The 12,328-nt window shown below is 34.8% G+C and overlaps 1 protein-coding gene across 18 annotated transcripts in view; it reads left to right on the plus strand.

Annotated features, from left to right (window-relative positions):
• LOC138761675 (double-stranded RNA-specific editase 1-like) overlaps window positions 1-12,328 on the plus strand; it is a 400,374-nt gene that overhangs the window by 252,600 nt on the left and 135,446 nt on the right. Inside the window, exon 1 of one of the 18 annotated variants that reach the window (XM_069934237.1) lies at window positions 10,761-10,967. The exons of the other annotated variants lie outside the window; for them this stretch is intronic. The gene's annotated coding sequence lies outside the window, so the exon portion shown is untranslated. Of the gene's footprint in view, window positions 1-10,760; window positions 10,968-12,328 lie in introns of those variants that run through there. 18 annotated transcript variants of the gene reach the window in all.

Consider the following 12,328-nt stretch of genomic DNA (forward strand, 5'->3'; position numbering starts at 1 on the left):
ACTATACTTCTTTATATGCTCATAGATCCAATCCTTAAGAATCCTCTCCAATAGTATGCACACCACTGATGTAAGACTCACCAGTCTATAATTCTCAGGATTCTCCTTTTTACCTTTTTCAGACATAGGGACCACATCTTCCATTTTTCATTCCTCCTGTGGCCAAAGAGGACTCAATGATCTTAGCTACTGCTCAAGCTATCTCTTCCCTCACTTCCCACAGCAACCTAGGGTTTATCATGTCTGGCCCCAGGAACTTATCAATCTTGATTTTTTTTTTAAGATTGAGAGTATGGACTTAATTTAGGAATTTTTTGGTTATAACAGTTTTTCCCTCGCTAGTCCCATTATAGATAACCATCTTTTTCAAATGTCTGTGTTAGATGCAGGCTTTTGGAAATGGTACAGATTTGGTATCAAAAGTTATAAAGATCTTTTTATTCAAGATATCTTTGCTTCATTTGAACAATTGTCAGCTAAATTTAATATTTCTAATAAACATTTCTTTAGATATTTACAAGTTAGAAATTTTGTTCAGTCAAAACTATAGGATTTTCCTCGAAGCGCAAATTCAAATATTCTTGATACCTTTTTTAATTTACAGTTTGTTCATGGTGGATTAATATCATGTATTTATAATGATTTATTGTGTTTAAGATCAGCCTCAATGGCTGGGATTAAGAATGATAGGGAGCATGATCTCAATATAATGTTTTCAGATGAAAACTTGTACTCCGCTCTTAGTTTGTTTCAATGATTGTTCATTTTGTTCAATCATTGTTTATTACAATTTAAGGTGGTACATAGAATACATATATCTACACTTAAATTATCTAGTTTTTATGCAGATGTTGATCCATTATGTGATAAGTACAAAATTTTTGAAGCATCATTGATCCATATGTTTTGGGAGTATCCCAATTTAAGAAGATTTTGGGAAAACGTTTTTCAATCAGTAATTTTTAAGATCAAAATTGAACTATGCCCTTCAATTGGCTTGTTTGATTTTTCGTGTGAACTGGATATACTTGAGTTTGCATCTCAAGGAGTTGTGGTCACTCTTATCAAAATGCTCCCCTACTGAGAGGTCCATCACATGACCAGGTTCATTATCTTGAATTAGATCCAGTATTAACTCTCCTTTTGTCGGCTGGTGCATATACTGTGTTAGGAATCCTTTTTGAACACACCTGATAAATTCCGCCCCTCTATCCCTCTTGTAGTCAGGAAGTGCCAGTCAATATTAGGGAAATTGAAATCGCCTATAACTACAACCCTGTATTCCCTGCATCATTCCAAAAGCTGCCTGGTTACCTGCTCCTCAGTCTCCCAAGGACTATTTGGGGTCCTGTAGATTAGTCCTAGCACAGTGATTGCTCCCTTCCTAATTCTGAATTCCACCCACATCGTCTCAGTAGACACTCCCTCTACAGCGTCCTCCCTTTCTATAGCTGTGATACTACCCATGAACAGTAATGCTACTCCCTTACCTCCCATCCTATTTATTTTAAAACACCATATCAAATTAGTCAGATATTACTCTGTGTTTTGACCAAGGGTTGGTATAATGTAACTCAATTGGTTTCTATCCAGAATTATTTTTAAGAAATAATGTTAAATCAACAAATATGGATGGATTTTTAAAATTACATTTATATTAATTTGTGATGATGTATATGTTATTTACATGCCTTTTGTTATATTAGTAGAGTTTGCATGTAGGATTATTATGTTAAATTCAATAAAAATATTTTTTAAAAAGAAACACCTGAACCCTGGTACCTGCATCAGCCAATTCTGCCCTTCCTCCACCCATGTCTCTGTAACAGTCCAACATTGTAGTTCTATGATCCGTGCTCTAAGTTCATCCCCTTTATTCTTAATACTCCTGCGTTGAAATAGATTCATTTCAACCAATCTAACTGGCTGTATTTATGTTTTGTTCCCTGCCTGTCCTTCCTCACAAACTCAGAACACATAGCATCATGATCTTGACCTTCTGCCCTATTCTCTGCACTTATATTCTGGTTACCACTCCCTTGCCAAACTAGTTTAAACCCTCCCTAACACTCTAGCAAACCTCCCTGCCAGGATATTGTATAGTCCCTTTCTAGTTCAGGTGCAGCCCAACCTTTTTGTATATGTCAGACCTTCCCCAGAAGAACTATGCAAAGTAGGAGAGCAAAAGTACTATTCTATTACATGGTATAGTGTTACAGTGAAAAGATCAGTCTGTACATATCAAGGGCCGTACTGGAGCACTGTTGTGAGATTAATTAATAAACTTGACGGTTGCATTGCGGAGACTGTCCTCAAACCGTTGTGTGGTTTCTCCTTTTTTTTTAAACTTTATTTATGTAGTTCAAAAAACTATTAGTACATAACATATACAACAATTAACCCTAAACATGAATGTTATTTTTTATATATAGAAAAAAAAAGAAAAAAAAAGAAAAGAAAAGACACCCCCTTCACCCAACTCTCCCAAGGAGAGCCATAAAGAAAGAAAAAAAAGAAAAAATATTTAAAAAAATTAAGCATACATATTAAGATCTAATCAATTTAAATTGAAATATAAATATTCTGAATATAACAACCACTTATTAATTTTAAAAAACCTATAATTATCATGCAAAACATATGTAATTTTTTCCATTATTAAACAATATTTCATCTCATTATGCCATCTATTAATATCAATCATATTTGTATCTTTCCACATACTAGCAATACATTTTTTTGCTACAGATAAAGCTAAATATACAAAAGCAAGTTGAAACTTATCTAATTCCAAACTTTTCAAAGGTTGCAAACTACCCAATAAAAACACTGTCGGATCTAAAAGTATTTTAATCTTATACAGGTATTCTAAAAACAATTGAATTTTCTTCCAAAAAGATTGTATGTGTATACATGACCAAACAGCATGAAAAAAAGTTCCAACAAAATTACCACATCTAAAACACAAATCTGATTCATGAAAACCATACTTTTTTAATTTTTCAGGTGTTAAGTATAATTGATGTAAAAAATTATAGTTAATCATTGCATAACGTGCATTTATCAATCTAGTTACACTATCATAACAAATATCTAACCAATAACCAATCATCCTCAGAAAAAATAAAACCAATGTCAGTTTCCCATTTACGTTTAGACCTATTCCAACCCTTTTTATCCATACTATCCTGTAATATTTGATACATAGATGAAATATAACCCTTCTCTGGTACCTTCATAAGAAAAATCTCAAATTTAGTCATTTCAGGTAAAATCATATCTCTACCAAACATACGTTTTACCAAAGATCGAATTTGGTAATAAAGAAACAAAGAGTTCTTATCAATACCAAAACTGTCCCTCATCTGATTAAAAGATAAAAATTTACCCTCTTTAATATCATTTTATTTTTCTTAATCCATAGCTTCATTAAATGTTTTAGTATAGGAACATTATATTGCTGTAACTAATTTATATTCCATCTAAACAAAAATTGATGTATTTCAAATTCAGAAATATTTGCCATCTCAATTTTGGCCCAACTTGCAGGCCGTTCCAAATCCATCAAGGAACTAATACATTTAAGTTGGGCTGCTTCATAATAATTTTGAAAATGTGGTAAACGTAATCCCCCTAACTCATATTTCCAAGTTAATTTATTCAAAGCTACTCTCGAAAATTTACCTCTCCATAAAAATTCCCTAACCATTTTATTCAAATCTCGAAAAAAAACTTATCAAGTAAATACGGAATAGATTGAAACAAGTATTGCATACACGGAAAAATATTCATCTTAATTGTATTTATTCTACCCAATAAATTAATAGGTAATCAAATCAGTTTTAATTTTTTTATTAACAGAACATAATTTAATTTATATAAAGATTAATAATCAACATTCAGAGTTATACCCAAATATTTAATTCGATCAGTCCATTTCAAATTAATAATATTCTTATAAACTGAATAATCTCCTTCACTTATCAGTAATATTTCACTTTTTCCCAATTAACTTTATATCCAGAAAGACATCCATATTGTATTAAATACTCCTTCAAGTGCAAAAGTGACTGAGCTGGGTTTATTAAATACACCAATACATCATCAGCAAATAAATTAATTTTATACTCCTCATCTAAAACTTTCATAGCTTGTATCTATGTATTTTGTCTTATCAGCTGTGCTAAAGGTTCAATCACTACGCAAACAAAGCTGGAGATAAAGGACAACCTTGATGAGTTGATCGAGTCAATTTAAAAGGTTCCGAAATCAAGCCATTCGTCAATACTCTAGCTACTGGTTTACTATATAAAGCCTTAATCCAACCAATAACATTTCTCCAGAACTTTAAACAAAAAATTCCACTCAACTCCATCAAATGCTTTTTCCGCATCTAAAGATATCAGCATCGGGTGGTCTGAAGATTGTCGAAATCTATCAATCAAACTAATCACGCGCAAAATATTATCTGAAGCATATCTATTCTTTATAAAACTTGTTTGATCCATATGAATCAACTTGGGTAAAAATTTAGCCAATCTATTCGCTAATATTTTAGCTATTATTTTATAATCTACATTTAACAACGAAATTGGTCTATATGAAGATACTTTCAAAGGATCTCTATCTTTCTTTGGAATTACTGTAATTAAAGCACTAGAACAAGACTCAGGTAATTCATAATGTTCTCCAGCTTGACGTAATACATCCCCAAACACTGTAGAGAAATCATCATAAAAGATTTTATAAAATTCAACCGAAAATCCATCATCACCAGGCGATTTACCGTTTGGCATTTCCATCATAGCCATTTTAATTTCCGAATCAGTAAATGGTTCCTCTAACTCCTGTATATCTGCATCCTCTAATATCGGTAAATTCAACTGTGATTAAAAAAAAAAGATCAATCGATCCAATTTCTTGTTTTTCTTCAGATGTATATTTTATAAAATGAACAAAATTCATCATTAATCTCTCGAGGTTTATGTAATAAGAGAATTCCGTCTACAGCATTAATAGTCCTCAAAACCTGTTCTTTCTTTAATTGCCATGGCAATACCTTATGTGCTTTCTCTCCCCATTCATAATACTGTTGCTTAGTCCTATTAATCACACATTCAAATTGATAAGATTGCAAAGTATTATATTCCAATTTCAACCTAGAAAATTCTATTTTCTGATCTTCAGTAGCATCTTTCTGAAATTCCTTTTCTAACTCAGCAATCCGTTTCTCTAAGTCAAAACTGATTTAATTGATTCTTTTTCATTTTAGAAGTATAACTAATTATTTGTCCTCTCAAATAAGCTTTCATAGCATCCCATAATACACATTTACTTTGAACAGAATTAGAATTTTCTTTCAAAAAAAAATTAATTTGTTTTTTCAAAAAATCAATAAATTCCGTATTTTTTAACAACATAGTATTAAACCTCCAACGATAGGCCACTTGAATTTTCTCAGAAGTTGCATATGTAAAATATAACAAAGAATGATCTGAAATCACCCTACTTTTATATTCCGCTTGTTGTATCTTCCCTTGTAAATGTGTCGATACTAAAAAAAAAGTCAATCCTTGAAAACGATTCATGTCTAAATGAATAAAAGGAGAAATCTTTCTCTGTTGGATTAAGATATCTCCAAATATCTACTAAATTCAGATCTTTCATCAACGCTTGAACCTGAACTACCATCTTGGATTTCTTAACTTTCTTCGGAGATTTATCCAATTAAGGTTCCAAAACACAATTAAAATCACCACCAACTAAAATATTATCATTAGCCTGACCCAAATATAAAAATGCATCTGAAATAAATATTTTATCATCTACATTTGGAGCTTAAATATTAAATAAAGTCCAAAATTCACTAAAAATCTTACAATTCAATTTAAGAATACATCCTGCCTTTTCCTCCATTGATTGTCATTCAAACAATAAATTTTTATGTATCAAAATTGCTACACCTTTAGCCCTAGAATTAAATGAAGAATATACATGCCCAACCCAGTACCTCTTTAATTTCATACTTTCCTTCAGATTCAAATGTGTTTCTTGTAAAAAAGCAACATCAATTTTCATTTTCTTAATATACGCCAAGACTTGCTTACGCTTGATCTTACTATTTAAACCCCGATCATTAAAAGTAGCAAACCTCAACTTTGGCATATCTACTATTGTTACTAAATACCAATAATATCTTTATATGAAAACTCAAATCAACGAATATAGGCCCTCCAATAGGAGGAAGAAAAATCACAAATTAAAAACTAACTAAAATGAAAATTTAAAAAAATTTAAAAAAAACTCTTCCCCCCCAAAAAAAACAACCAGAGGCTGATGACTAGTAAAGAACTTAGAGTAAATCTCTCCCTCACCTGCCAAATAATGAATAACATCAAAATATCATAATAACAAAGAAAAAGTAGAATAAGAATAATTAAATTCTTCTATTCATCCAAGAGATTCCAGTCTCGGAGATCCCATTTCAGAAAAAGTTGGACTCTTTCCATTCCCGTTTTTCCCATTTCTGCCATTTCCAAAACAAGCAGATTTTTCTTTAAGAGACAATGGTGGACTACATTTTTGTCCTCTTATGTCTGGCAATGAATCAGCAAAAATCATTGCTTCACGATCATTCTTAAAAAACCGAAATTGATGATCTCCATAAAACACCTTCAACACTGCTGGGTAGCGAAAAGTAGACTTATAACCTTTATGCCACAAAGCTTCTTTAACTAGGTTAAATTGACGTCGGCGTTGAATGACCTCTTGACTCAAGTCAGGATAAAAAAAACTCTACTATTCTGAATCAATAACGGAGTTTGTCGTTGTCTCGCATTTTGCACTGCTAGTCGAAGTATTGCTTCTCTGTCCAGAAAATTCAAACATCGAATTATTATCGGTCTCGGTGGTTGACCAGGTAAAGATGTTCTTCTTAAAGCTCTATGAGCTCTTTCCAATACCAAGCCTCCAGAAAAAAATTCTTGACCTAATACTTGTGGGATCCAGTCTTTAAAAAAACGAAGAGGATCTTGTCCTTCCATACCTTCTGGCAAACCAACAATTTTCACAATATTCCTTCTACTTTGATTCTCCAAGTAGTCTATTTTCCTCTCTAACTCCTTCTCACGTTCTCCCAATTCTATAACTGATTTTTCAACCTTTAACACTTTTTCTGATTTGAAACCACTTGCTATTTACATTCCAAAAAAGCAGACTGAAATTTTTTAAAATCTTCACAAGATGCTTCCACACGTGCTTTAACCGTATTCAGTTCTGAACTTATACTAGTATTCATTTGAACCATCTCATTCATTAAAGGTTGAATGACAGGATTTAACTGCATACACTGTAACTCAGAAAAGCTCAGCCCTGCTTTCTCTAACGTAGTGGCAGAGCTGGGTAACTGCAGCTCCTGCTGCAACTCAACGAAAGGCATTTTAGAGGTTTTACTGTGGGTCTGGACTCCCAGCGACGGCACCCTGACTTCCTCTGGGGGTTGCCGCTGGTCTCCCCTGCAGATCGTTGTTTTTGCGCAAAATCACGGAGGAAATCGATATCTTCAGGTTGAAATGCTTCCTGATGCATTTCAAACAATGGAGTCGACTTCCTGCATGCTCCCTCCATTAAAATCGAGAGGCTTCCAGAATCGGGATCCACTTCTTGGGAACACGCACCTTCCTCCAGAGAACGGGTAATTCCAGTGCCATCCTTCACTTGGTGAGGAGTAGACATTTTTTTTTCAGCTCCCACAGGCAGTCTTTGTGGTTTAGACACTGAAGAAGTTAAACCTGAAGCTATATCAAGTCGTTTAGGCCCCAAATCTTCAGCACTTCAAAAATGTAACTTCTTCTGCACTTGAGGTTTAATTTTTTTACCATTAATGGCCATAGTAGTTCCTCAATAGTTTAAACTAAAATTTTAAAAGTTTAAACTTGAAAACAAGGGGTTAAAAATGGGTACTTAAAAGTCCGGCCAGAGAGGTTGGAATTACACGTCTAGACTCTACGCCATCTTGCCACGCCCCCGTGGTTTCTCCTTCTTGATCCCTTTCCAGATGGGAAGAGGGAGAAGAGAGTGCATCTGTGGTGCATTCTTTCAATTGTGCAAGTGTAGAAACTGTTGAGAGATGTAGAGCACAGACCACACTTCCTTAGCTTCCTATGTAAGTAGAGGTATTGATATGCTTTCTTGACTGTCATATTAATGTAGTTGGTCCAGGGCAGTTCACTGGAAGTGTTAACTACTAAGAACTTGAAGCTATCTACTTTTGCCACTTCAGCACCATTAATGTGGACAGGTGTGAGGACCACTCCCTCTCCTGAAGTCTGCACTGAGATCACCTCCTTTATCTTGCCAACATTGAGAGATATGTTTTCAGTTAAGATTGGAATAGATTTTGAGTCTTGTAGACAAACCATTCAAATGATTAGGAATTTTATTTTGTGCACTGGGCATGCAAGAATTCTGAAGTTGAGCAAGATCAGATTCCAAGAGGACACAATGAAGTTGAGGTCAGAGATGATTATGTTCCGTCCCTTTAAAATTAATGATATCTCAGAACTTCAAATTCACGGAACATCATGTAATTCCATGTAACAACATATTGATAACAGATCCACACTTCCTCAGCAAACAGAATTTTTATTTTGCCTTGTTTTCATGCAAGCCTGACACAAAGTTGAAAGGATCATTCTCAATATATGTAAATTCGATATTTTTTTTCTGTAAAATTGCAAAAACAAAACTGTGGAAACAAGTTGAGTCTACAATAGCAGCAATCGATGGAAAATTTTATTAAATTTCAGCACATTTGTACAGCTTCAGTTTTATTTATGTTGCAGATTCAGAAGATGGTAGAATAGAAAGATGTTGGGAGAGATATATACAAAGGATGGGGAATTGATACAAGATCATTTGATGGTCAAGCCACAACCAGCAGTCAAGTTACATTGCATGTCATTGAGGTGATATTCTTTCATGAGAACATTTTCACACTAAATTGGGTGGCCATACAAAAATGCCATATTACAACCTCAAAATCTGCTGAGTTTTGCAAGCACTGGGACATGGACAATCACTCTTAACATTGCCTTAAATTTTATTGCAAAGCTTTAACAGCAAACTCTGCTGTAGGCAAAATAATTGTTTATTGTGAGCACACTCATCCTCAAACAGATATCTTGTTCATGCAGTTTCCATAATCCTTTCTTCTGAAACTCTTGTGTTGACAAATACAATTGCATTTGAACGGCACAGGTTGTTTAATGTTTAAATTATTGGACAAACAATGGAAAGGCATTGACTCCAAAGATGAGATTGAAAATTTGAAATTTCACAATTCAGGTTGGCATTAAATAGTTTATCATTCTGAAAAATAAAAGCTGTTACGAGTGTCTATTAAACCACTAAATTACAGTAATCTGGCTCATTAATTTTGAACAAGCAAATCTCCCGTTTATAACTTAGTATGCTGGAATCTCTGGACCCATTTAAATATGATTTACTCATCACTGAAAACTTTCCCTTCACTGTACTGTATAAGCACTTTCACAGAGGGCTGCAACAGTTGCAGAAATCAAACGACCACTTCAAGTGGTCTCTTCCTGCTCTCTTCATGGATCCTTCTAAAGCTTGATGGAAAAAAAGTATGCTTCTTTACCTCATTTTAGTTCCAACCTTGCATATAGAAAATACTGAGGACAAGGATGCTTAAGTTAAAAATCCAAACATATTTCAAAAATACAGCTTCAAACAAAGAAATATTTAATGAAGATGTCACAGCCAGATCACTTTGTTTTTAAACATGTAATTGTTTATTGTCATAAAAGACCATCAGATGTTGGAGCAAAAGTAAGCCATTCAGCCCATTGAGTCCACTTCATCACATGAACCAAGATAACTATGAAGAGCTTTAATTTGCTTGCTAGCCAGGAAGTCAACCTACTTGCTTGTAACTAAAAAAAACAAAAGTGCAGGTCATAATGTTACAGTAAGTCAGAGTGCAGAGTATAGTGTTATCAAGACAACTTAGACAAGTGGATGTTATAGAAAAAAGTGTAGTTAAAACAGCACAAGGGGACCATCTTTACCAATGAGAAGTCCATTTAAGATTCAGGTGACAGCAAGTAAGAACTGTCTTTAAATCTGTTCGTTCGTGTTTTCAAGCTCATATTCCTTCTGCCTGACGGAAGTGGGGGGAAAAGAATGTGACTGGGTGGATTGGGTCCTTAAATGAGTTGGCTCTTTTCCCAAGACAGCAGGTATGACTTGATGGAGGAGAGTTTAATTTACATGATGGCCTGAGCTGTGTTCATACCTCTCTGCAGTTTCTTGCAGTCTTGTTCAGGAATTTCAATACCAAGCTGTGATGCATCAAGACACATATGTAAAAATTGCCAAGAGACCCTGGGGACATGCCAGATTTCCTCATGCTTCTGAGGAAATAGTTGTTGGGGTGTGTTATGCGAGGAACAAGTTCGACAGGTCCAAAAAGCATAGCTCGGCACAGATCAAATGTGATAAATCTTTATTTGCCCACGAGGGAAATTCACCACAGGGAGTCACATTCACTTCCGTACACTCACAAAGCAATTGCATCTAACACAATTAAACAATTTATAACTATAAACTGCACTGGATATCAAAACACAGTCGAGGAAAAGGCAACAATAGCAACCATCCCTCGACCTATACAGGTGCGGCACCGACATTAAATAAAGAAGAAAGGTACGATGATGATTAATCAGTGTGCACCACACCCATTACTGCCACACACCTTGGTGTTGATTCTTCAGCCTCGGCTCTGGCTCATGAGCTGGCGTGGAGTTCAGGTTCATTCCTTTGGGAAAAGAGAGCCAACTGCTGCATGTGTCAGGTTTTATACCCCACTGCTGGTCAGTGGGATCAGCCCAGGTGATTAGAGCCAGTGGGAACCTATGTGATCTTTTGAAGAGGCCATTTACAAGGTCAGTACTGGGGATGGGTGGTCTTGAACTTGATTTACAAATGTGGTGGCTTCCAACCAGGTTCTTGCCAGAGAGGTCACATGAACCTCCACACTACGGGGTTCTTTCTTGTTTTAACATCATCGCGGTTCAACAGAGATAGGCTCTTCCCTGATTCTTCCTAAGAAGAAGCTCTCCATCATCTCGCCTCATCACCATTGATATATTCAGCTCGGAGTGTTACTCTGACACCATGTTATCAGGCTCTCTGTCTCCTTCCTGTACTTTGCCTTGCTATTGTTTGTAATCTGGGCCACAATGATGGTGTCATCTGCAAACTTGTAGGTTGAGTTCGAGGAGTGTTTGGCTCGGCCGACACAAGTGCATGTGGAGTATAGTCGGGGGTGAGTACACAGCATTCTGGGCACCACTCTTTAGGATTATCATGGATGAAGGTGTCACCAATCCTCACTGCTTGTTGTGGGGGGTTTGATTGATGAGTTTGTTTGGGACAAAAGTGTTGAAGGCAGAACTGATATCAATAAATAGTTGTCTTTGTTAAACACAAAGGTGAAACTGCTTATGTTCTGAAATTTATTCAAAGGCTGCAAAATTACTGTCCTGTTTATACCACAAAATGTTAACTTAATGTGATTTTTGTGTTACTGATTTGTAAAGTTCTTGTTTCTTATGAAGTTATGTAATATTTTAATGCTTTGGTCTTTTGTTACCTTCTGTTTGTTAGCATGATTCTTTTTTAAAATTTGTGGTCCAAACAAAATCTGTTTCCAGTCTAAAAAAAACTAGACTACAGAAGTACCCAAGATAGAAATAGACAGAACTAAGCAATTTCTTTTTGTGTGGTCCAATAAATACAGACATTGAAGCAACCAAAGCATTTTCCTCGTGTGTGTTCATGCAATAATACTTAACATTGTAAATGTGAAATTATATCAAATCTCTAGTGAATTTTTATGTCTTTTGATATTAGGGAAGATTGTTGGTTTCTAGAAGAGTCTTTGGATCTCTTTTAGACAGATCTCCAGCTGATTATAGATTGTTTGGTTGTGAACATTTTGAGAGAAACACATTTGACTGACAATTCAAACTTACCTGAGTTTTAACTAAAAAAATTCTGAAGATGAAAACTGCCTTTTTAAATTCCATAAAGTACTGCATTTCTCTCATTCTTCTGTGTTTTGACTTCCTACTTCCAATAACAGTTATAAAGAAGAAAGTAAGTTTCATCATTCACCATGTGATAAGGACATGGATAGCCTTTAAGATTAAATGGGACATTATTGCAACAATCCAAGTGAATAAGTGGTACAGTACTCAGAAAATAAAGCAGTAAAAGGCTTTCATGAATTGGCTAGTAGAAA

This window comes from Narcine bancroftii, chromosome 4 (assembly GCF_036971445.1).
Source record: "Narcine bancroftii isolate sNarBan1 chromosome 4, sNarBan1.hap1, whole genome shotgun sequence".
In the NCBI taxonomy this organism is placed as follows: Eukaryota; Metazoa; Chordata; class Chondrichthyes; order Torpediniformes; family Narcinidae; genus Narcine; species Narcine bancroftii.